General features: G+C 45.0%; 1 pseudogene; it reads left to right on the forward strand.

The window, feature by feature from the left end:
- Window positions 1-335: 335 nt before the first annotated feature.
- On the forward strand, window positions 336-2,112 carry LOC121436736 (annotated as a pseudogene).
- Window positions 2,113-22,406: the final 20,294 nt, after the last annotated feature.

The raw sequence follows: 22,406 nt of genomic DNA on the forward strand, positions 1-22,406 counted from the left end.
GGACTTGATCGGGGGAGGGGGAGGGAAATGGGAGGAGGTGGCGGGGAAGAGACAGAAATCTTTAATAAATGAATAAATAAATAAATAAATAAATAAATAAATGAATAAATAAAATAAAAGAGCTAATTCTGGGACAGGCTCAAAAACCACAGAGAAACCCTGTCTCGAAAAACAAAAAAAAAAAAACCAAACATCTTCCTGGCTTGCCACTGCCAGCTGCTGCCCAGGGAGCCGCTTTGTCTAGGGCGGGGCACATAGAGAGGCCACCAGGTGTCCCTCCGCCGCGGGCCCGCCCCCCCCCCCCTCCTGGGCTGCAATGGCGGTGCAGGGCCGGTATGGGCCCCAAGAGGCAGCTGACATTCAAGGAGAAGTCGCGGATCATCCAGGAAGTGGAGGAGAACCCGGACCTAAGCAAGGGCGAGATCGCGCAGAGCTTCAACATGCCGCTGCCCACGCTGAGCACCATGCTAAAGAACAAGTGCGCCATCCTGGCGTCAGAGCGCAAGTACGGAGTGGCCTCCACCTGCCACAAGACCAACAAGCTGTCCCAGAACGACAAGCTGGAGGGGCTCCTCATTGCTAGGTTCCAGCAGATCCACGCCGCGGGCCTGCCGGTCAAGGGCATCATCCTGAAAGAGAAGGCGCTATGGATAGCGGAGGAGCTGGGCATGGACGACTTCACGGCTTCCAAAGGCTGGCTGGATCGCTTCCGCAGGCGCCAAGGTGTAGTGGCCTGCAGCGGCCTGACCTGCTCCAGGGCACAAAGCTCTGAGAGCAGCGGTGGGAGTGCACCAGGCTGGCGCCCGCGGGAGGAGCAGCCGCCATCAGTGGCTGAGGGCCATGCCTCGCAGGACGTGTTCAGTGGCACCGAGACCAGCCTGTGGTGAAACTTTCTGTCCGACCAGGCCTCGGGGCTGTGGGGAGGTGATGGAATGGCTCGCCAGGCCACCCAGCGCCTTAGTGTTTTGCTGTGCGCCAAAGCTGATGGCAGCGAAAAGCTCCCCCGCTGGTGTAGCAGGCAAGTCCGCCAAGCCCCATGCAGGCCAAGGTGGTCTGCCCTGTGACTACACTGCCAACTCAAAGGGTGGAGTCACTACCCAGGCCCTAGCTAAGTACTTGAAAGCGCTGGTCACCCGAATGGCTGCAGAATCTCGTCGGGTCCTTTTGCTGGCTGGCCGTCTGGCTGCCCAGTCCTTGGACACCTTGGACCTGCGGCATGTGCAGCTGGCCTTCTTCCCTCCCGGCACTGTGCATCCATTGGAGCGAGGAGTGGTCCAACAGGTGAAGGGCCACTACCGCTAGGCTATGTTGCTCAAGGGTCATGGCAGCACTCGAGGGCCAGGATCCCTCAAGCCTGCAGCTGGGCCTGGTGGAGGCCTTACACTTTGTGGCTGCAGCCTGGCAAGCGGTGGAGCTCTCGGACATAGCAACTTGCTTTCGGGAGGCCGGTTTTGGAGGTGGCCTTAATGCCACTATCACTACTTCCTTCAAGAGTGTGGGAGTAGAAGAGGAGGAGGAAGAAGAGGAGGAGGAAGAAGAAGAGGATGGTGAAGGGGAAGAGGAGGAGGAAGAAGAGGAAGAAGAAGGGGAGGAGGAATAAGGCGGGGAAGGACAGGAGGTGGGAGAGGAAGAGTTGGTGGAAGAGGAGGGTGAGGTTGATGACAGTGATGAAGAGGAGGAGGAGGAAGAAGAAGAAGAAGAAAGCTCCTCTGAGGGTTTAGAGACTGAAGACTAGGCCAGGGAGTAGTGGGGGCCAGTGGTGGCTTTGGGGGTTACAGTGTCCAGGAAGAGGCCCAGTGCCCCACCCTCCAATTTCTGGAAGGTGGGGAGGACTCGGACTCAGACAGTGATGAAGAGGAGGAAGATGAAGAGGAGGATGAGGAAGACGATGAAGACGAGGATGATGATGATGATGATGGCGATGAGGTCCCTGTACCCAGCTTTGGGGAGGCCATGGCCTACTTTGCCATAGTCAAATGGTACCTGACCTCCTTTCCCATCGATGGCCGCGTGCAGAGCCACATCCTTCACTTGGAACATGATCTGGTCCACGTGACTAGGAAGAACCATGCCAGGCAGGCGGGAGTTCGGGGTCTTGGACATCAAAGCTGATCTGCGGGACATAGCTGCACTCCAGCCCAGATGGACAGCACCTGCCCAAGGCAGAGAACTCTGGGCAGCTACTGGAGATGGCTGGAGGAGCTGCAGGGCCTTCAGTAATGCTTCGCCCGGCCCGGAGACAGGCCCAGGGGCTGAGGTCTGCCTCACTGCTATTGCCTCCTTCTCAGATTCCTCTTTCCTCCCCATTAGTTCCTGGGCTCAGGGCACTGGTTGGGTGGGAAGCTGTCCGGTGCTACCACGCTATGCCACCAGTGGGCTAGACCATAGCAGCAGCCAGGGACAGATCCTGGAAGCTCTTGGCCAGAGAGTGCCTCTCCCCTTGCCACCCAAACAGGTCTTTGGTGGGGGGATCCGAAAGCCATTCTGGAAAGGGCTCCAGAGGAAGGTCCAGCCTAGGCTCCCACAAAACTAGCATCCCCCCGTCCTGCACCTCTAGGCTGCCTAAAGAAGCACAGTGTAACGTAGGGCAGCCTCCTGAGCCTGCCTCCTGCCTGCTTTCCACCTCCCTAAATCCCTTGCTCTGGCCCAGTCTTTGGCCCTTGGTTTTCTTTCCAGATTGGAGGTTTCCAAGAGGCCCTCTTGGGGAGTGACAGCAGACACCTCCAATCTGGGCAGCTGCAGGCCTTGTGCCTCAACCTCTGCAGGCCCCCATCCTGGGCATAGGGGCCTGGAGCTGGGCCCAGAGTCCAGTCGTCCAGGTGCTCCTTTCCCAGTTTGAATTCAATAAATCTGTCTACTCCCCTTTTGTGGGAGTGAATGTTTTAATTGCCAAAAAAAAAAAAAAATATCTTCCTCTACAAAAGGAAGTAAACTACAGGATACAGCAACCATGTTTGGAATACTTTGGCTGGAACTACAGGCAACTGTGAGCTGCCTGACATGGGTGCAGGAAACTAAACTCTGTTCCCCTATAGGAGCAAAAAGCATTCTTAATTATTCTGAAGCCGTATCTGCAGCCCATGCCTGGTTTCGGGAGTTTTCTCTTTGAAATAAGGTCTTACTACACAGCCCATGCAGTACAGAACTTAACAAGCATACTACCTCTGCTTCACTAATTTACTTCAAAATGCTTTAAGGGGGGAGGGAAAGCTGAAGAAAAGGCTCAGTGGTTAAGAGCACTGACTATTTTTCCAGTGCTCCTGAGTTCATTTCCCAGGAAACCACATAAAAAATGTTAGAGAGATATAAAGATAGTAATTGTGTTACTAAAAAGTATTTATATGTATGAAGATTAAGTTAGATGGATGTTTATAGAATGGAAAAGAAAGTAAGAAATCTTATGCAAGTCATGAATAGCTGAGTTATTTAAAGCATGTAAGGGATAAGACTTCGAGAAGGTGTATATGGTATTAAAATTTCTAAGGCCAAAGATCTACAATTACAATAATTGGCTAAAATGCGTGTCTAACCAATTTTATTTAGAAATTGTTAGCCACTAAAATATTATACAGTAATTAAAATTCCAGACTGGTGTGACTAATCTTGGTGTTCAAAAACCATTTTTTGGAGGCTTATATTAATATACTCAGAGATATGAAATAAAGAATATTTTCTTCTTGCCCTCTAAGGTCAATGAGGCTACAAGGGACTGCCAGCCATCTCTAGAAACATTCTGCAAAGGTAGAAAGTCACCTATTCTCTTGTTCAAGGAAGCCACAGAGACCCTAACCTGTGAATTCTAACCAGCATCCAGTCTACAAAGAAGAAGGTCAACACAGAGGAAAGATCTCCTCAGTGCTTCCAAGGCAAGGCATAGTCAAGCAAGGTCTTTGCCTTATCTTAGATGGATGGACAACTGGTGAAAAAAAGTATAGAGGAACACGAGATTGAGATTCTTCATAAGCCCAAGAGGTTCCCAAGGATTAGATTCTCAAGTAACCTTAACAGTACAAAAACAAAATTTTGGCTACCTACATGGTCTTAAACATACAGCAGGAAAGTATATGCATGGTAAAAATGATCAGTATGCTTAACAGCTCAAGGGATTGCAGTCCCCAGACATAACCATATGAAATAGTATTTTGAAAACTCTTTCCCAACTCTTTCCTTCCCTGATATAGGAAAAAAAACAGTTTACCTCAGCACTGCAGTGTCTAGCTATAGCTCATAAAGAAGTTTATCTTCTTAAGCACTGAGGCCAAATCTAAAATCTGTTTTTACTAATGATGGAACACTGTCTCTTTCTGGAAGACTGTGTCTCCCAGCTGTCATGTGTCCTTCTTCACTCTAACCACCTATGTTAGAGGAGGCTGCCAGATACTCCAAGATTTTGGAAATTATTCAGATTACCCAAGTGATGTTTTTGGAATGCTGCTAGACATTCTTATAAAAATGACTTAATATGATTGAGTCTCATTTAAACTGTTGTTTAGATGCTGATTTTTAACAGATTTCTCTTACAAAGCTTCCAGGTACTTGTTCCTTAAACAGGAGTCTGATGCAATAAACAACTTACAGAATGAATCAATCTCTCTCTCTGTCTCTCTCTCTGTCTCTCTCTCTGTCTCTGTCTCTCTCTGTCTCTCTCTCTCTCTCTCTCTCTCTCTCTCTCTCTCTGTGTGTGTGTGTGTGTGTGTATGTGTGTGTGTATGCTTTGGAATGGCATACAGGCGACAGTCTAGCTAATACAACAATGGCTATCTGTATAGCTGTGAATGGAATGTCCAAGAATCCAGTTGTCGCTCAGCCCACAAGGCTGGACATCTCAATTGATCTTCAATATTTGCTGGACTCCTGAAAAAGTTGACTCTAATGTCAGTGACAGAGTGGATGTGTTGGCAAGGCAAGGATAAGCACACAAAGAACAATAGCTTCCTTTCTCCATATCCTTATATAGACTTCCAGAAGGGGGTGTGGTCAGATTAGTGTCTGCCCACCTCAAGATCTAGATCAAAGACACAGGTCTTCCTACCTCAAAGGTCTAGACTAGAAGTAGATAGACCTGCTTTAAATCAAACAAAAAATCTCACAGGTGTGCCCTCAATTTCTGGACTGTAGTTCATTAGAAATGTAGCCAAGTTGACAACTAAGAATAGCCATCACAGTAACAATTATAGTATTCCTAGCAGTCTCACACTCTGTATGTTACAGATGCTACCCCACTCACAAAACATACTCCAAGGATGCATATTGTCATCAAATGGCTGTCTTATTTTCAGAATCTTTACCATCTATTAATTTTTATTGTGGTCCCTTAGATTGGCCCTCCTCTGAGTAGCCCTATGTGTTGCTCCTTCTACAGTGCCTATTACTCCACCTACAAAACAGTTGTAATGGTCTGTGCCCCAAAACTTCTAATAGCAATTCAGATGACCACTGGAAAGGGACTAATGGGTAACCAAAATCATCTCTCTTCTTGTTCCTCTGGTCATTTTCTTCTGGACTCAGATCCAAAGCAGCTGGACTGAGAGCTTCTTGACATCAATTAATCTCCCCCATCTCACAAGCTCTCAGAAAAACTTAAGAAGTTTCAGATCAGTTTAACATCCTTCAGGACCAACTCCAAAATAAAAGAGGACTAAATATCCTGACTACATTTGTGCCCTCCTCCAGGAACAGAGTTGCTTATACACCAAGAAATCCAAACTGCTTTGATATGGGGTCCAAAGACTTAAGGGACAAAGTAAAAAAAAAAAAAAAGCCAGTGACAAGTCTCCTCCTCCTAGATAGGCTTTTGGTCCTCCTACTCCTTTCCTCCTTGTTATTGTCATACTTAGTTTTACCTTGTCTTTGAAATGTTTTACAGACGTTAATTCTGTATCAAATAGTTGTCATCACTAAGTACAAATTAGGATGATGGCTGCCCTGGGTAGGTCCCCTACTATGTCAGTCCCCTAATCTTTGGTCTCTTCTTACTCATGATAATCCCAGTCTAATGAGTGATTTTTTATATGTTTCTCTGGGAGAACATGAAGACCATCACATGACCTACCACAGCTGATCTAATTAAAAATTCTTCTCCTGTTATATGATGTCAAAGCAACTAATGTCCCTTTAGACCCTGGAAACAGAATCTGGCCCAACCCCCATCCACTCCTCAGAGAGGATAAGACCTGCCATGGAGAGTCAAATAAGTTTAGCACATTGTTTGAAGCAGAATACAATAGATGGAAGAAAGAATCTCAGATGTTGAAGATACAATAGAGGAAATAGATTTATTGATTAAAATGGTGTCATTTTTTAAAAATTCAGCTGAGTAATATACTCCATTGTATAAACGTACCTTTTGTTGAGGAACATCTAGGTTTTTTACAATATCTGGCTATTATAAATAGAGTAGCAATTAACATTCTTTTTTTTTTGCAATTAACATTCTTAACTCTTAGCTGTTAGGTCAGGATTAATTGAGATGGCATGAAAATGAAAGAGGAGACCAACTTTTATAATTTTTTAAAAAAATGCTTCAAGATCCCCGGCGGCAGTAGGCAGCAGAAATGCTGTAGATCTCAAATGGTGGTAGCGGGCCATGTGGTGGCAGACAGCGGGCTCTGGGAGCAGCCAGTCCCAGGCAGATATGGCTGCCGGTCCCCAAGCAGTGGCTGGTCCCAGGCAGGGAGACACATGGTGGGTAGGCAGGAGACAGAGACATGGATAGACACGACACGCAGAGTGAGGTTGAATATTTATTCAGGGGGTTATGGAGGGAGAAGGGGGAAGGGGGGAGAGAGAGAAAGAGAGAGGAGAAGAGGAGAGAGAGATGGGGGAAGCGGAGAAGTGGGGAGAGAGGCAGAAGCGAAGCTGCCTCTCTGACAGGAAGATGGAAAAGAGAACGAGCTCAGGCCAGACGCTGGAGATCAGCCTGCCTCAGTGGATGGGAGAGAGAGTGGGCATGGCTTGTCTCTTAAAGGGACCATGGATCAAAACTATAACACTGACCTTTACAGAAACAGATTGTTCTTTAATTAGAACAATGAAAGGCAGTGATCTCTGGGGGTGGAGGCTATGTGCCAGTGTACTTCGGGCCTTTACAGGACAGAAAATGGTTCTTTTGAGTGGATAGATTTTGTCTAAAGACATACTTTCTTCTTTCCCAAACTTGTAAAATTTGATGAGGGTTCTTATCACATTGGCATCCTTTCTAGTTTTCCTGATACGTTCCAATGACAAGTTTACTCACTTGTTAGGAGCCTCCCTGCTCTGAATTGTTCACTGATATTGATGACATGTCAACTCTTCCTGTGGGGGTTTCTCAGGCCACCTGAGACTTTCAGTTTATCGAACTGAGACTTTTCTCAGGCCAACTGATATTTTTAGTTTATTCCAGACTCCGAGGAGGGGTTAAAGGAGGACAGGTGATGTATTGTCTCACTGATTGCCTTGTATGCACATGCTGAACCCATATGACGCCTATGGAAATCCTTAAACAAGTGGCCACACAGATAGGTCTGACTAATTTCAGGTCACAGAATAAATAAAAAAAAAGCCATAAATATGAGCAAGAGATCAGTGCAGAGGAGGGAGGATAGAGGAGTGGTTAGGACAAGGCATTGAAATGGTCACAATTCGCCGGGCGTTGGTGGCGCACGCCTTTAATCCCAGCACTTGGGATGCAGAGGCAGGCGGATCTCTGAGTTCGAGGCCAGCCTGGTCTACAAGAGCTAGTTCCAGGACAGGAACCAAAAGCTACGGAGAAACCCTGTCTCGAAAAAAATCCAAAATAAATAAATAAATAAATAAAAATAAAATGGTCACAATTCATTGTGTACATCTGTGAAATTGATAAAAATTAATTTGATTCAAGTCTCTTGCCAACCCTAAGGTGGCTCCCTTAACTAAGAATTGTGCTTCCGTGCTCCCCTATCCAACCTTCCTTTATCTCAATCCTCCTTTTTCCCCAAGTTCCCCCGTGACTTGAACCTAGAGTGGCTCCCAGGTGTCCAAGCCGAGGTCCCCAGTTAGTTCCTTGGGCAGCTGAGGATAGGGAACCTGAAATGACCCTTTCCTATAGCAATACTGACGAATATATTGCATATCATCATAGAACCTTCATCTGGTGATGGATGGAGATAGAGACAGAGACCCACACTGGAGCACTGGACTGAGCTCCCAAGGTCCCAATGAGGAGCAGAAGGAGGGAGAACATGAGCAAAGAAGTCGGGACCACGATGGGTGCACCCACCCACTGAGACAGTGGAGCTGATCTATTGGGAGCTCACCAAGGCCAGCAGGACTGTGACCGAAAAAGCATGGGATAAAACTGGACTCTCTGAACATGGCGAACAATGAGGGCTGATGAGATGCCAAGGACAATGGCACGGGGTTTTGATCCTACGTAATGTGTTGGCTTTGTGGGAGCCTAGCCAGTTTGGATGTTCACCTTCCTAGAAATGCACGGAGTGGGGAGGACCTAGGACTTACCACAGGGCAGGGAACCCTGACTGCTCTTTGGACTGCAGAGGGAGGGAGAGAGGAGTGGGGGGAGGGGGAGAAGGGTGGGAGGAGGGGGAGAAGGGTGGGAGGAGGGGGAGAAGGGTGGGAGGAGGGGGAGGGAAATGGGAGGCTGTGAGGAGGTGGAAACTTGTTTTTTTTCTCCTTTTCTCAATAAAAAAAATTCCAAAAAAAAAAATTAGTTTGAATCCATGAAAGATTTTGAAGTTAAATAGCAATAAGTGAAGATAGACCATGTCAGCCTCAGGTCTCAGGTACACACTCACACATATATGCACCTACATATACACACATGAACATATGCACATAATACAAAATTAAAGTGAGCTACTACTTTGAAACATTCGTGTCCTTGGGTATTCTTTACTTACTTTCCATGTGCCATTTTATTTTTTATAAACTCCAACTCCGGCTCAAAAACAATGAAAAAGAACCTGGTAGAGAGGGCCGAGGAAATATTTTTGTGGGCTAAGTGCTTGCTACATAAGCATGAAGATATCTGAGTTGGGATACCCTGCTTACATGCAAAAAGCTAACTTGGCTGTACATATTTGTAATAGCAGAACTTGAAGGGAGAAAAAAGATGATCAAGGAGTATTTTAAATCAGATGAAAGCAAACAATTGAGAGAAACCCACAGATGTATGCCCAGAAAATACACAGAGTCACACTGGAAACAGGAAAGCTAAAAGAAAAAGTTAAGTGAAATTCATGAAATTAAATTGTAACAATATTTTATTTAATATAAAATGTCAAAATACTGTAAATTAAAATGTATGGAGGCCCAAAAATGTGAGCCAAATTCTACCTTGTCTGAAGGTTAGAGAGGTCGGGCTTGCTCAAAATTGTTGACAACAGCCAGGGCTACACATCCTGACCCAGGATGTGGTTACTTATTTTGACATTAAGATGGCCCATACAGGTAGATCCACTCCACCCTGACAGATGACCAGGATATGCAAGCACATATCTGCTCCTTCTTTTGAAATGGAAGGTTTGATGTTGGGAATGGCTGCCTTTAGGATACTTGGTCTAGGGTGGGTTCACTGCCCAAATATCAGAATGCTAATGGCTTGATGTCTGAAAGTGTTGAAGTAAATAACTGTTTGGGTTGTCCTTTGTATAACGTTAAAGCAATCTTTTGCCTTATTCTCCCTTTTGTACTGGGGTATAAACTGTATGGAAAATTAAGTGTGGGCAATTTCAGTATTCACTGGAACTCCTTCCCAGTACTCTTCGATGGTTTCTGTTTTATTATTTTATTTGTATCATCGTACTATTTATTTATTTTTCTGATACCTAAGGCCCTACCCTACCTAGGAAGTGGTATTTTTGTCAAGCCTGGTACCTGATAAAGAAGGAAGCAATATAAATCATTTGCTGGTTACATCATTGACATTTTAATCAGTTTTTTTAAATGTTGTACATTAACATGCCATAATATAAGCAATATGAGAAATATGAATGACATTAATTCTCCGTTCTTGCTTTTTTAAAAGAAACAATATACCGAGAAGAACTCTGAGACACAGGCTGGGAATGCACAGAGGAATCAAGAGGTTAGTGACCAGCCACCAGGGTGGACAGACTAGTCTCTAGGCCCTAGGTACCTGGGCAAAACCCTGGGCCCCTCCCCCACCTGCCTCCTTTTCACTAGCCAGCCAGCAGTCAAGCCTCCTTCAGGTTGGCTATTCCAATGGCCCTCGTCGATGAGGCCCTTTAAACTACAAATCCCACTTCACTTCCAAATCCACCCATGCCCCATGAACTCAGAGGATCCCTGTGGCACAGATTGGGACTGCACCAAGTGGACCAAGAGGTAGGTGATCAATCCCCCAACTGGACAGGCCAGTTTCTGGGCATCAGGTAGTAGTGCAAAAACCCGGGCCCCTCCCCCACCTCCCTCAGCTTCAGCAGACAACCAGCAGGTAAGCCTCCTGCAGGCAGGCTGCTCCAACACTCCCCACCCATTGATTGGACGCTGTAAACTACAACTGTCACTCTGACCCCAACCCACCATCCCCCATGACCCCAGAGGATCTCTGAGGCACAGACTGTGACTACACAGAGTAGACCAAGAGGTAAGTGGCCAGCTCCCCAGGTGGACAGCCCAGTATCTAGGACCTAGGTGCTGTTCCTTTCAGAGACAAGGCTGCACATGCGCAGAAGGATCATTGGACTATACAATTCCCAGAAGCGGTAGAGGACAGTACAAATCCCAGTTCGACGGAAAGCCACGCATGTGAAGGACATTTTCCCAGACATACCTGGATCCCCCCTTAAAAACGGGGAATGCCATAACTCGCCCCTTTTCTTTTCTCCTTTTGTCTTTTCACCCCCGTCCCTCACCTGTTGTCAACCCCCCATTAAAGTTCACCCACGTGTGACTGCCCTGCGTCTCGTGTTTTCTCTCTAACCCCGCAGAAAGAACAAGATGGTGCCGTCTACTCGGGGGACCTTTTCATTCCGGTATTTTCACCTGAAACCGCTGCTCTGAGTTTGGCACCTCCCAGAGCTCGGGGCCTCCCGGGACAAGGTCAGGACCGACAACCTGCGACCACGTGTTCCACTTATCTGAACGCGGCCTTCTGTGACCAAGAGAGGCTAATTCGTGAGTTCAACTGGGTTGGCTTACTGTCCCCTCTCACCCCAAGATTGTCCTGTTGAGCTCCTGGCTTTCTCTAGCGTGTCCTGGATACGGGTGCTAACCCCCCCCCCCTCGGCCTTCCACCCTTGGCTAGACCTATGTTGTTATCCACGCTTGGAAGTTCGGAGCTTCCAGTTCTCCCCTCTTCTTTCTGATCTTTTTCTGTCCTCTTTACGTACGGGCTCATTATGGTATGAGCACCTCGGCTGCAATGGGCGGCCTAACCCTTCTGGCCTGACTGTGACCCTCCTGCCCGGGACTTTGGTTCCCGTCGGAGGCTAGTATCGGTTCAGCTAGTCTACTAACACTGCCCTCTGGTCACTGGGACACCTGTGTCCAGAGTTGCCAGTGTTCATGGCACCTTCTAGGTGCCTTTTGCAGATATTTTCACGGTTCTATCCATGGGTGCTAAGCCTTCAAAGACAGTTCCCCCATCCTCTCCCCTAAGACAGCGTTTGGAAGCTCTTCAACTTCACGCCCTAATTCCTTCCATTAAGTTATCTACACTCATCCATCTTTGCTCAAAGACAAGCCAAGATATTGTTTACAGGGAACCTTTAAATGGCCTCCTCATGGCTCCTTTGACCCTATATTTTATGGGAGCTAGCTAACTTTTGTCACCGTTCAGATAAATGGAAAGAAATGATGTATATTATGGCCTTCTTTTACATGGCCCTCAAAATTGACCCTTCTGCTGTCGCTCACTGTTCACCTGCCCACATGTTCTTAGCAATGCCATCCCTCCAGGAACCCTCTGCTCCTGCCATGGACCCCGCAGACGAGCCTCCACCCACCCCCCCAGCCTCGAGGGGCCATTCCCTCCCACTCTGCCCGGTCAAGTGACAGCTCACCCATTCCTCTTTCCTCCAAGGTTTCTTCTAGGCACAGGAAGGACTCACCTAACCGTTCTCCTACTAGGTCACCAAGAAAGTCCTGTTCCAGATCTGCAAGGGCCTCGCCTAGCCCCTCAGACAGACTCCTGCGTAAATCTTCTTCCAGATCACCTAAACGTTCTCCTTCTAGGTCCCCAAGAAAGTTCTGTTCCAGATCTACAAGGGCCTCGCCTAGTACCTCCAACTCAGCTTCACCCCATTTCTCGCGCAGCAGATTGCGCAGGCAGCTGGAAGCTTCTCCTTATTCTCCCCACCGCAGGTCACACAGGCAACTGGAAGCTTCTTCGGACTCCTCCCTATCCCCTTCCCGCCCTATGCCTCCCCCTCAATCTTCCAAAGCCCCACTGGGCTCCCCTCCCACCCGCCACCTTGCACCTTCTTTCACCCCTCTGCTCACGCGCTCGCGTGCCACCGCAGAGTCTCGTGTGGGACACCCCAAATCCCGCTAATCACCATTCCCCCGTTGTTATTCAGTTAAAACACCCACTACCTCAACCGTGTGCTAATACATGTCCACCGCCGGTTAAGATAGGAGATAAGGTATTATTCTCACCTCCAGGCCAACCTCCCTCACCCCTTTCCCCTAAATGGCAGGGTCCCCTCAGAGTAATTCTTCTAACTCCCACAGCTGCCAAGCTTGAGGGAATTCCTCACTGGATTCACCTGTTACATCTTAAACCGTTCACCTCCATGGCTCAAGATAATCCTCCATACATGGTAACTCAGACAGGACCTTGTTCTCTTAAATTCCAAAGGGCACCAGGTTCAGCCCCCTCTACTCCAGTCTAAGGAAAACAGTGGTCCCATCCTTCACTTAATACTCCTGTGCTAACACACCCACCCTTCTTTAAATTCCTAAATAACCATCCAGCTGTCATTACAGAAATCATCATCGAACACGGAGCCAAAGGTTCAGGTGGTAAGCAAATTCTTAACAAAGTTCCTTGACATAACAGGTTCGTCACTGATTGCAGCAGTGACCCCTAAAATGTTAAGGAATATATGGTTAAAATCTATTTCTTTTAAGACATTTCCTTTAAGCTCCAAGACGCCAGCCCGACCCATCTAAACAAAGCAGACACAAACGGATCATTAACGGAATAAGTACCATTTAATTAATGGAATAAGTATCATTTAATTTTTTATCATTCTTAACCCCAGACCTCCTAAAGTCCCCCCCACCCCAAATTTCCCCTTTAATTTCCCAAACCTCCTCTCCCCTTTAATATTTTCTATACTAATGCGATTTTTGTTTTCCAGCATCTTAATGATGACCCAGCTACTCAAGAGCCAGACATATGCAATTTCTTCAGTCAGCCACCTTAAAACGCCAGCGGACAGGACATAATCAACAAAACATCATCAGAACAATCGGACACTCCCCGGATCCTTCGAAGCCCAAAGCCAGCAGGAAGCAGTCATGAGAGACTGGGATACGCCCCCATTCCCTACCTGTTAAGACCCTCAACCCCCCCCCCCCATTTTTTAATAAAACCAAAAGGGTTAAATGCTGTCCCTTTCAGAGACAAGGCTGCACATGTGTGGAAGGATCATTGGACTACAATTCACAGAAGCTGTAGAGGACACTACAAATCCCAGTTCAACGGAAAGCCACGCATGCACAGGACATTTTCCCAGACGCACCTGGATCCCCCCTTAAAAACGGGGAATGCCATATCTCACCCCTTTTCTTTTCTCCTTTTGTCTCTTCACCCCCGTCCCTCACCTGTCATCACCCCCCTCATTAAAGTTCACCCACGTGGGACTGCCGTGCATCTCGTGTTTTCTCTCTAACCCCGCAGAAAGAACAAGACTAGGTACTGGGAGAAAATACCGAGCCTCTCTCCCACCTGCTTCAGCTTCACTAGCCAGCCAGCAGGCAAGGCTCCTGCAGAGAGGCTGCTCCAACACCCCCACCCAATTGATCAGACCCTGTAAGCTACAACTTGTACTCCTCTCTCAAACTCATCCTCTGTGATCTCAGAGTATCTCTGATACCCAGAGGGGACCAAGATGTGAGTGACCAGCTCCCATGCTGGACAGCCCATTCTCTAGGCCTTTGAAACTGATGCAAAACCCCGGGCCCTCTAAGACCTGCCTAAGTGTCATTAGCTAGCCAACAGGCAGCTATTTAACACCCAGCTTTAGTCAGACTTGTAATCTACAAATCCCACTCCACCCTCTAACTCGCCTATCCATGGAGACCTCAGTAGTTCCTGTGGGGGCCAGCCATGACCAGCCAAGATAATCTAAGTATGGGCAGGTCACCCAAAGGAAGTTCTTTACTTCCAACCATTATCACCTGTCAGAGTAGAACTGGGCCATAAATAAATTTAAATGGAGGCCTGAGTCTCAGTACTTTACCCTGAGGCATTGCCTGGTTGCAGGAGAAACCACAAACTGAGATTACCTGACTTCCACCCAAGAACACACTCAAAGGAAATACCTGGCATTCCAACCACAGTAGATAGGACCACCTGCCAGCACACACTCAACAGGACACCCTGAGACAAATGTCAGCCAATCAGGCGTTTTAAAACCTCAGAAACCCCTCACCCCCACCTTTACTACTATTAAAACCCAATTATAACTAAGCTAGGGGCTCTCTAGCTATTCCAATTCGTTGGACATGTAGAGAGACAGAGTTTGCAAACTTGAATAAAATAAAGGCTCTTGCTTTTACATACAGGACTCGGTCTCCTTGTTGGATTTTGTGGGAACTTTGCAGATTTGGGTATAACATTTCCCTGAGACACAGACAGCAACTGCAACAATTGGTCCAAGAGAGGATCCCTGAGACACAGATGCTGAATACAAGGATAGGGTCAAGAGGCAAAGACATTGCCCCGGCACAAATTGTAGGAAGAGATGGATAGGTGCCAATGCAAGAATTCATTCAACAACCTAAAAGGCAACATTGTAACGCTAGAACATCTGGATGACCTCATCATTCTAACATAGAAGAAGCAGAAGTAAATGACCTTAAATATAACTTTGTGAAGATGGTAGAGATCATTAAGAGGAAATGAAAAATTCCCTTAAAGAAATGGAGGAAAGGACAAACAGAAATTGGAAGAAATCAAAAATCTCTTTAAAAACCTCAAGAAAAAAACAAACAAACAGGTGAAGCATCCAAATCAAACAGTTCAAGAATTGAAAATTGAAATAGAGGCAGTAAGGTAAACAAAAACCAAAGGAAGTCTGACAATTAAAAATCGGGGTAAACAAATGGAATTATAGATGTAAGCATAATCAACCGATTCTAAGAGATGGAAGACAGAATTTAAGGTGTTGATAATACAATAGAGGAAATCCGTTCATTGGCCAAATAAATGTTATATCCAATAAATTCTTAACACAAAACATTCAGATAATCTGGGGCATCATGAAAAGACCAAACTTAAGCACAACCTAGATGCCCCTCAACTGAAGAAGGGATAAAAATAATGTGGTACATTTACAACATGGTGTACTACTCAGTGGTAAAAAAAAAAAAAAAGACATCTTGAAATTTGCGTGCAAATGGATTGAACTAGAAAAAAACCATCCCAAGTGAGGTAACCCAGACATAGAAAGAGAAGCACAGTATGTGCTGAAACATAAGAGGATATTAGACCTAAATCAAAGGGTAACAAGCCTATAGCCCTTGACCCCAGAGAAGCTAGGTAACAAGGAGAACCCTAAGAGAAACATACATGGATCACCCCGGGAGGGGGAAATAGACAAGTTCTCCTGAGAAAATTGGCAGCGTAGGGGTTGGAGGAGAAAGGAGGATGGAAGGAGAAGAAGAGAGGAGAAGGGGATGGGGGAAGAGAACTTGAGGGAATTAGATGGTCGAGATGGGGAAAGATATCTTGATAGAGGGAACCATTATGGGGCTAGCAAGAAACCTGGCACTAGAGAAATTCCCAGGAATCCACAAGAGTGAGTCTAACTAAGACCCTAAGCAATTGTGGAGAGATGCCTGAAGATGCCTGGACTGGCCTTGCCCCATAATCAGATTGACGACTATCTTAAATGTCATCATAGAATGTCGTATGAGGTTTCTGCCTGCCTGGTCCCTCAATAAACATACAGAAACTCTATTATTTGCAATACTGTCTGGCCAATAGTTTAAGCGTATTTCTGGCTAACTCATACCTTAAATTAACCCATATCCATTAATCTGTGTGTCACCACGTGTTTGTGGCTTACTGAGTTAACATTCTGGCATCTGTCCCAGCGGGGCTATATGGCTTCTCCCTGACCCTGCCTTCTTTCTCCCAGCATTCAGTTTAATTTTTCCAACCTAGCTAAGTTCTGCTTTGTTATAGGACAAAACAGTTTCTTTATTCATTAGCCAATAAAAGCAGCACATATACAGAAGGTCCTCCCACTCATTATCCCCTTTTCAGTTTAAATAAAAGGAAGGTTTTAACTTTAACATAGTAAAATTACATATAACAAAATAGGTATCAAACAAGAATTACAGTCACAATATTCATATCTATTTTGTCTTTTATCATAACTAATGAAAACTATAATTATATCTATATATTCTTCAACTCCATCAAAGATTCCAGAAGGATATAATATTACCTAAGTAAACAGGAAGTACATTGTAAGCTACTTCCAAAACTCTAGAATTGACAGAGACATCTCACTGCCTGGACAGTCACTCAAAGTTCTTCTGTACCTGTTGGGGCATCCATCTTCAGTCGAAAGGCCATAGTATCTGTCAGACTTTCCGAGAGAGCAGAAAATTTCAAAGACAGTTCCACCTATATTGGCAGTTTGTCAGTCACTTTCTTCTGTGTCCTGTAGAATGTCTGGCAGTCTCTTTTATGAAGCAGGAACCCTGCTTTTAGGCAACTTTAGCAGTCATATCTCTGTGGGTCCTTCATGTCCAATTCATACAGCATAGCACCAAGCAGTCCAGGTAAGAGCAGTTTCTTGCCCAAATGGCTAACCGACTCTATAGGGAGCCTCTTCAGAGCCCATTGTACTCTTGAAGTAGATTGGTGCAGCCAGGAGCAGATGTGTCTCATTGTCATGAAAAGTCTTAAGCTCTTAAAATACTTTAAACACCATATTCTGTAAGCTTTGAAAAGTTGGAAGATTGCCTATCCATCTGAAATACATTTCTATAATCTAGAAAACCTAACTAACATGACAATAAGCTTCACTATTATAGATGACTCTCTATTAACCTATATTTCTTAATTATACATTACATTTTTAAATGACCTGCATACACAATACCTTAATCAAGAGCAGAAATACACATAAAACAAAATTGATCTTAAATTTGTATCAATAGACCAAGATCCATACCCATGCAAATCTCTATAGCATATCCCTCTTTAAATGTAAAAAAACATTTAGAAATAGTATTTGGGAATAAGGGCGTAGTTCTTCTCCAAACTGCTTCCTGCTTTTTGTTGGCTGAAGTATTTTTGGAGTTTTTCACAGAGATCTTTTATGGGTTCTTGGTCCATGAAACCATATTAGTCTGGAATTAATACACAGGTTCTCATCCTCTGTGGAAACAAAAGAAGAACCTCTTTTCCAAAGCAACAAATACTTAGACCCAAATTTTAAAACCAAGATACCTTTAAAGTATACATGTTGGCTTAGCTTATCAGTCCCCAGAATCAAGTGTCTCTCTGTAGTCAAAAAATTCAAAGAAAAATACAATAGCATACATAATCCATACTCTCTATGTATATTTCATCTTTATGTGATTTATTTTTCTTTATTCCTTTTAATATATGGCTGTCTGTATTCTGTCTGTTTAAAGACTTTGTTTTATTTTTTAAACAATTTACTTCTTTTCTAACTCTCTATAATATTTTTCTTCTCTCTCCCAAGCTTATGTACATTTTTCTAACACTGTGATCCGTTTAGAGGACTTTTTGAAAATCTTAAGCTGTCCTTATTGTGTATCTGTAATTATTTTCTTACCAGAAGCAGGCATGGGTAGGACTAACAAGGCTCTGCCTGTTGGCTCTGCCCCATCCAACATGGAGGAAACATGTTTATTATCTCTGAGACTGCCTGTAGGAGCCATCCTTATCACCTTAACTCTGTGAAGCACCGTGCAGCATATACACCATTTTTATCTGAGTAACAGCCTGCCACAGTATGGTGGCAGGAATCAGCCCTGCTCTCCTGCTTGTGCATGTTTAGTAGACCTGAATCTGCTGTCCACCAATGCAGGGAGCGCTGAGCTACAATCATAATCTCAGATTCTTTCCTCCTGACCCTGAGTGGGCACACAAGCACCCAGGCCCACAAATGCCATTCAAGTGCTCGGACTCATGAAAGAACCAGAGCAGTTTATGCTGCCGTTTTGAAACCATGCCTCTTTTTTGTTTTCTGCTACTGCTGAATCAGGAAGACCTCTCTTAAAGGATCTACAGCATGCCACCAGGAAACAGAGACCATCTGGAAAAAAAAATGTGGCTAAACTTTTTCTTTAGTGTCTAGAATTTCTTTCCAAGCCCTATCAGGGTTTATGTAGATTTAGCTAGCACACATCGGGGTGCCAATTTGTTGTAAGAGGCTTCTTGTTTGTTTTCTGGCTGCCCAGACTCCCAAAATAACTACACAGAAGCAGATGCCAAAATCCACAGTGGAGCACTGAGCTCCCAAATTCCAGTTGTAAAGAGGTATGAACAAAGGGGTCAAGACCATGATGGGGATGCCCCTGAAACAGCTTGCCTGAGCCAACGGGAGCTCACTGACTCTTGCGTGACAGTGGGGGAACCAGCATAGAACCAAACTAGGCCCTCTGAATGTGGGTGACAGTTGTATGGCAGGACAGACTGTGGGGCCACTGGCATTGAGACCAGGATTTATTCCTACTGCTTGTACTAGCTTTTTGGAACCCATTCTCTTTGGATAGATACCTTGCTCAGCCTAGATATAGTAGGGAGGGCCTTGAACCTGCCCCAAAGGAATGTGCTAGATTTTGTTGACTTCATACCAGAAGCCTTACCCTCTGAGGAGTGGATGTGGGTGAGAGGGGTGGAGAGCATGGCAGGAAGGTCTGGAGTGGAAACGGGGATTGGTATGTAAAATGAGAAAAGTTAGATTTTTTTTTTAAAAAAATTAATTAACCCATGCTTTTTCGGTCACAGTCCAGCTGGCCTTGGTGAGCTCCCAGTAGATCAGCTCCACTGTCTCAGTGGGTGGGTGCACGCCTCGTGGTCCCGACTTCTTTGCTCATGTTCTCCCTCCTTCTGCTCCTCATTGGGACCTTGGGAGTTCAGTCCAGTGCTCATGTGTGGGTCTCTGTCTCTATCTCTATCCATCACCATATGAAGGTTCTATGATGATATGCAAGATATTCGTCAGTATTGCTCTAGGATAGGGTCATTTCAGGTTCCCAATCCTCAGCTGCCCAAGGAACTAACTGGGAACCTCATCTTGGGCACTTGGGAGCCCCTCTAGGGTCAAATCTCTTGCCCACCCTAAAGTGGCTCCCTTAACTAAGAATTGAGGTTCCGTGCTCCCCTATCCACCTTTCCTTTATCCCAATTCTCCTGATTCTCCAAGTCCCCCCTCCTTCCCTTCTACCTTTTCTCTCCCCATCTCCCCTTACCCCCATCCCACCCCACCCCCAAGATCCTAATTTTCTCCCCGGCAATTTGGTCTACTTCCCTTAGCCAAGAGGATAACTATATGTTTTTCCTTGGGTTCACCTTCTTACTTAGCTTCTTTAGGTTCACCTATTGTAGACTCCGTGGCCCTTATTTATGGCTAAAAGCATGGGATAAAACCGGACTCTCTGAACATGGCGAACAATGAGGGCTGATGAGACACCACGGACAATGGCACGGGGTTTTGATCCTACTTAATGTGCTGGCTTTGTGGAAGCCTAGCCAGTTTGGATGTTCACCTTCCTAGATATGGACGGAGGGGGGAGGACTTAGGACTTACCACAGGGCAGGGAACCCGGACTGCTCTGTGGACTGGAGAGGGAGGGGGAGAGGAGTGGGGGGAGGGGGAGAAGGGTGGGAGGAGGGGGAGGGAAATGGGAGGCTGGGAGGAGGTGGAAACTTGTTTTTTGTTTATGTTTTTTTCTTCTTTTCTTAATAAAAAAAATAAAATAAAAATTCTGCTGATACAAGAAAAAAAATTAATTAATTAAAATTTATTGAAGAATGAATTTAGCAGTTAATCAAATTTTCTATTCCTATTTAAATGTTTTGAGAGAAGGTCTTAATATATAGCCATGGTTGGCGGCATGTAGACTAGCTTTGCCTTGATCTTCCAATAGCTATCTGCGTGTAACTACCAGGTACTGAGATTAAAGGAATGTGATTTAATACCCGGCTCAAACTGATTTGAAGTTAGATTTTGACATGTTCCTTCTGAGTTTGAATCAATAATTTTTAATATTTATGTTGTATATGTTCTTAACAATGTTATTATTACAATCATATATATGAATTCAAAACAAGAAATAATATGCCAGAATTGTATATGTTCTTTAAACTGATATATTCTTGACTTGGATCATGTTTTTATCATATAAACATAAACATATAAACTTTAGTTTTGGAGATGCATTTTCATGTTTTACATCTCCAAAATGAAGTTTAATATCATCTCAATATGTGAGAACTATGAACAAAACTCTGCAACTTTTAATTATATTTTTGTTTGTTTGATCTGAAATCTAGTATGTTCTCATTTAAAGTTTGAAACAATATAGATACATTATTCTTTTTGTTTTTTCTTACAAATCACTAAAATGCAGTTAGGTTTATTAAAAAACTGCATAATGGCTATTTTGTTTCATTTCCTTAGTAAGTAATGAAAAAGCAGTGGTGTTGACATTTCAGCACGTGACAGGAACAAACCAAATTTTATAAACTTTTGCTATGTCCTTGCAATGCAGCATTTTCCCACTTCAATACATTAAGAACATGAGTACATTACTAATTAATTGGTTTTATATGCTTCTTTTGTAGTATATCTTGAGCAAGCATGCTTTTCTATCCATGGTAATAACATTTTGGAGTGTCAAATATAAAAGACTCCATGTACATATTTGATATACAATATCATAACAATTGTGGCAACCTTAATAGAAAAGAATCAGCATCATATTCAAAGAGAATCATGTATATAATGAAATACAATTGTAACTAAAAGAAGCCAGTAGCCCTCCTTTACACAGATGATAAATAGGTTGAAAAACACATCAGAGAAACATCAAGATTCACAATAGCCACAAATAACATAAAATATCTTAAAGTAACTCTAACCAAACATGTGGAAGTCTAAAGAATGGATAGGGAAAATGTGGTACATTTATACAATGGAGTACTATACAGTGGAATAAAACAATGGTATCTTGACATTTGCGGGTAAATGGGTAGATCTATGAAACACGATATTGAGTGAGGTAACCTAGACCCAGAAAGACAAATATAATATGCACTCACTTAAAAGTGGTGTCCAACATAAGGCAAAGAAAAATCAGCCTACAATTCACAATTCCAGAGAACGTAGAGAACAATGAGGACCCTAAAAGAGACTTCCATGGATCTAATCTACATGGGAAGTAGAAAAAGACAAGATCTCCTGAGTGAATTGGGTCATGGAGATCATGAAAGGGAGTAGAGGGGGTGGAGAGAGGAAGGGGGAGCACAGAACAATATATTGCTCAATAAAAGCAGGATGTGCCCCTTCACATGCTCTAGAGTTCATAGATGGGGTAGATATTGGGGTGGGAAGGCTCATAGCCCTGGTTCTGGGCTTGGGTGGGAGTTAGTTTGGTCAGCCTGCCAGCTTTCCCTCACCCTCAGCAGGAGGTTGTGCTCACCAGCACTACCCTGGCTAGCTCATCCAAAGCAGCAGGAAACAAGGGGTGGGCCCATTCTCCTGTTCTTTTGTCCTAGGGGCTGGCTAACATGCACCCACATCACCAGGGTAGGCTCTGCTGCTTTGCCTACATGAGGTGCAGAGCCCACTCTCCCGAGGGCTGCAGTTAGTGAGGGGCAGAACCAGCTCTCCCATTCTCAGGCCCCCCAAGACCAGCTCTTCTGTCTGTCACAGGTGGTGAGGGTTGAGGGGGAGGGGCATCTTTCCCTCTCCCATGTCACACATGGCAGCCAAGATGGGGTTGTGTGGTCAGCTTTCCTGCTCTCATGACCTCAGGGCAGCTTTGCCACTGTCCACAAGTAGCAAGGGACTAGGTGGATTGGTGGTAGATTTCTTTATATAGCCCATGGCAGATGAGTGGCAGGAATAACTCTCCTGCTGTCATGCCCTTAGGGCTAGCTCATGTGTGTGCCTTCTTTCCTACCAGCAGGGTCATTTCTACTATGCTGCCTAGTCAAGAGGTAAGAGCTGCTCTCCCAAGAG

This window comes from Microtus oregoni, unplaced genomic scaffold (genome assembly GCF_018167655.1).
Source record: "Microtus oregoni isolate MIOR12 unplaced genomic scaffold, Mior012 000050F_002, whole genome shotgun sequence".
NCBI lineage: Eukaryota > Metazoa > Chordata > Mammalia > Rodentia > Cricetidae > Microtus > Microtus oregoni.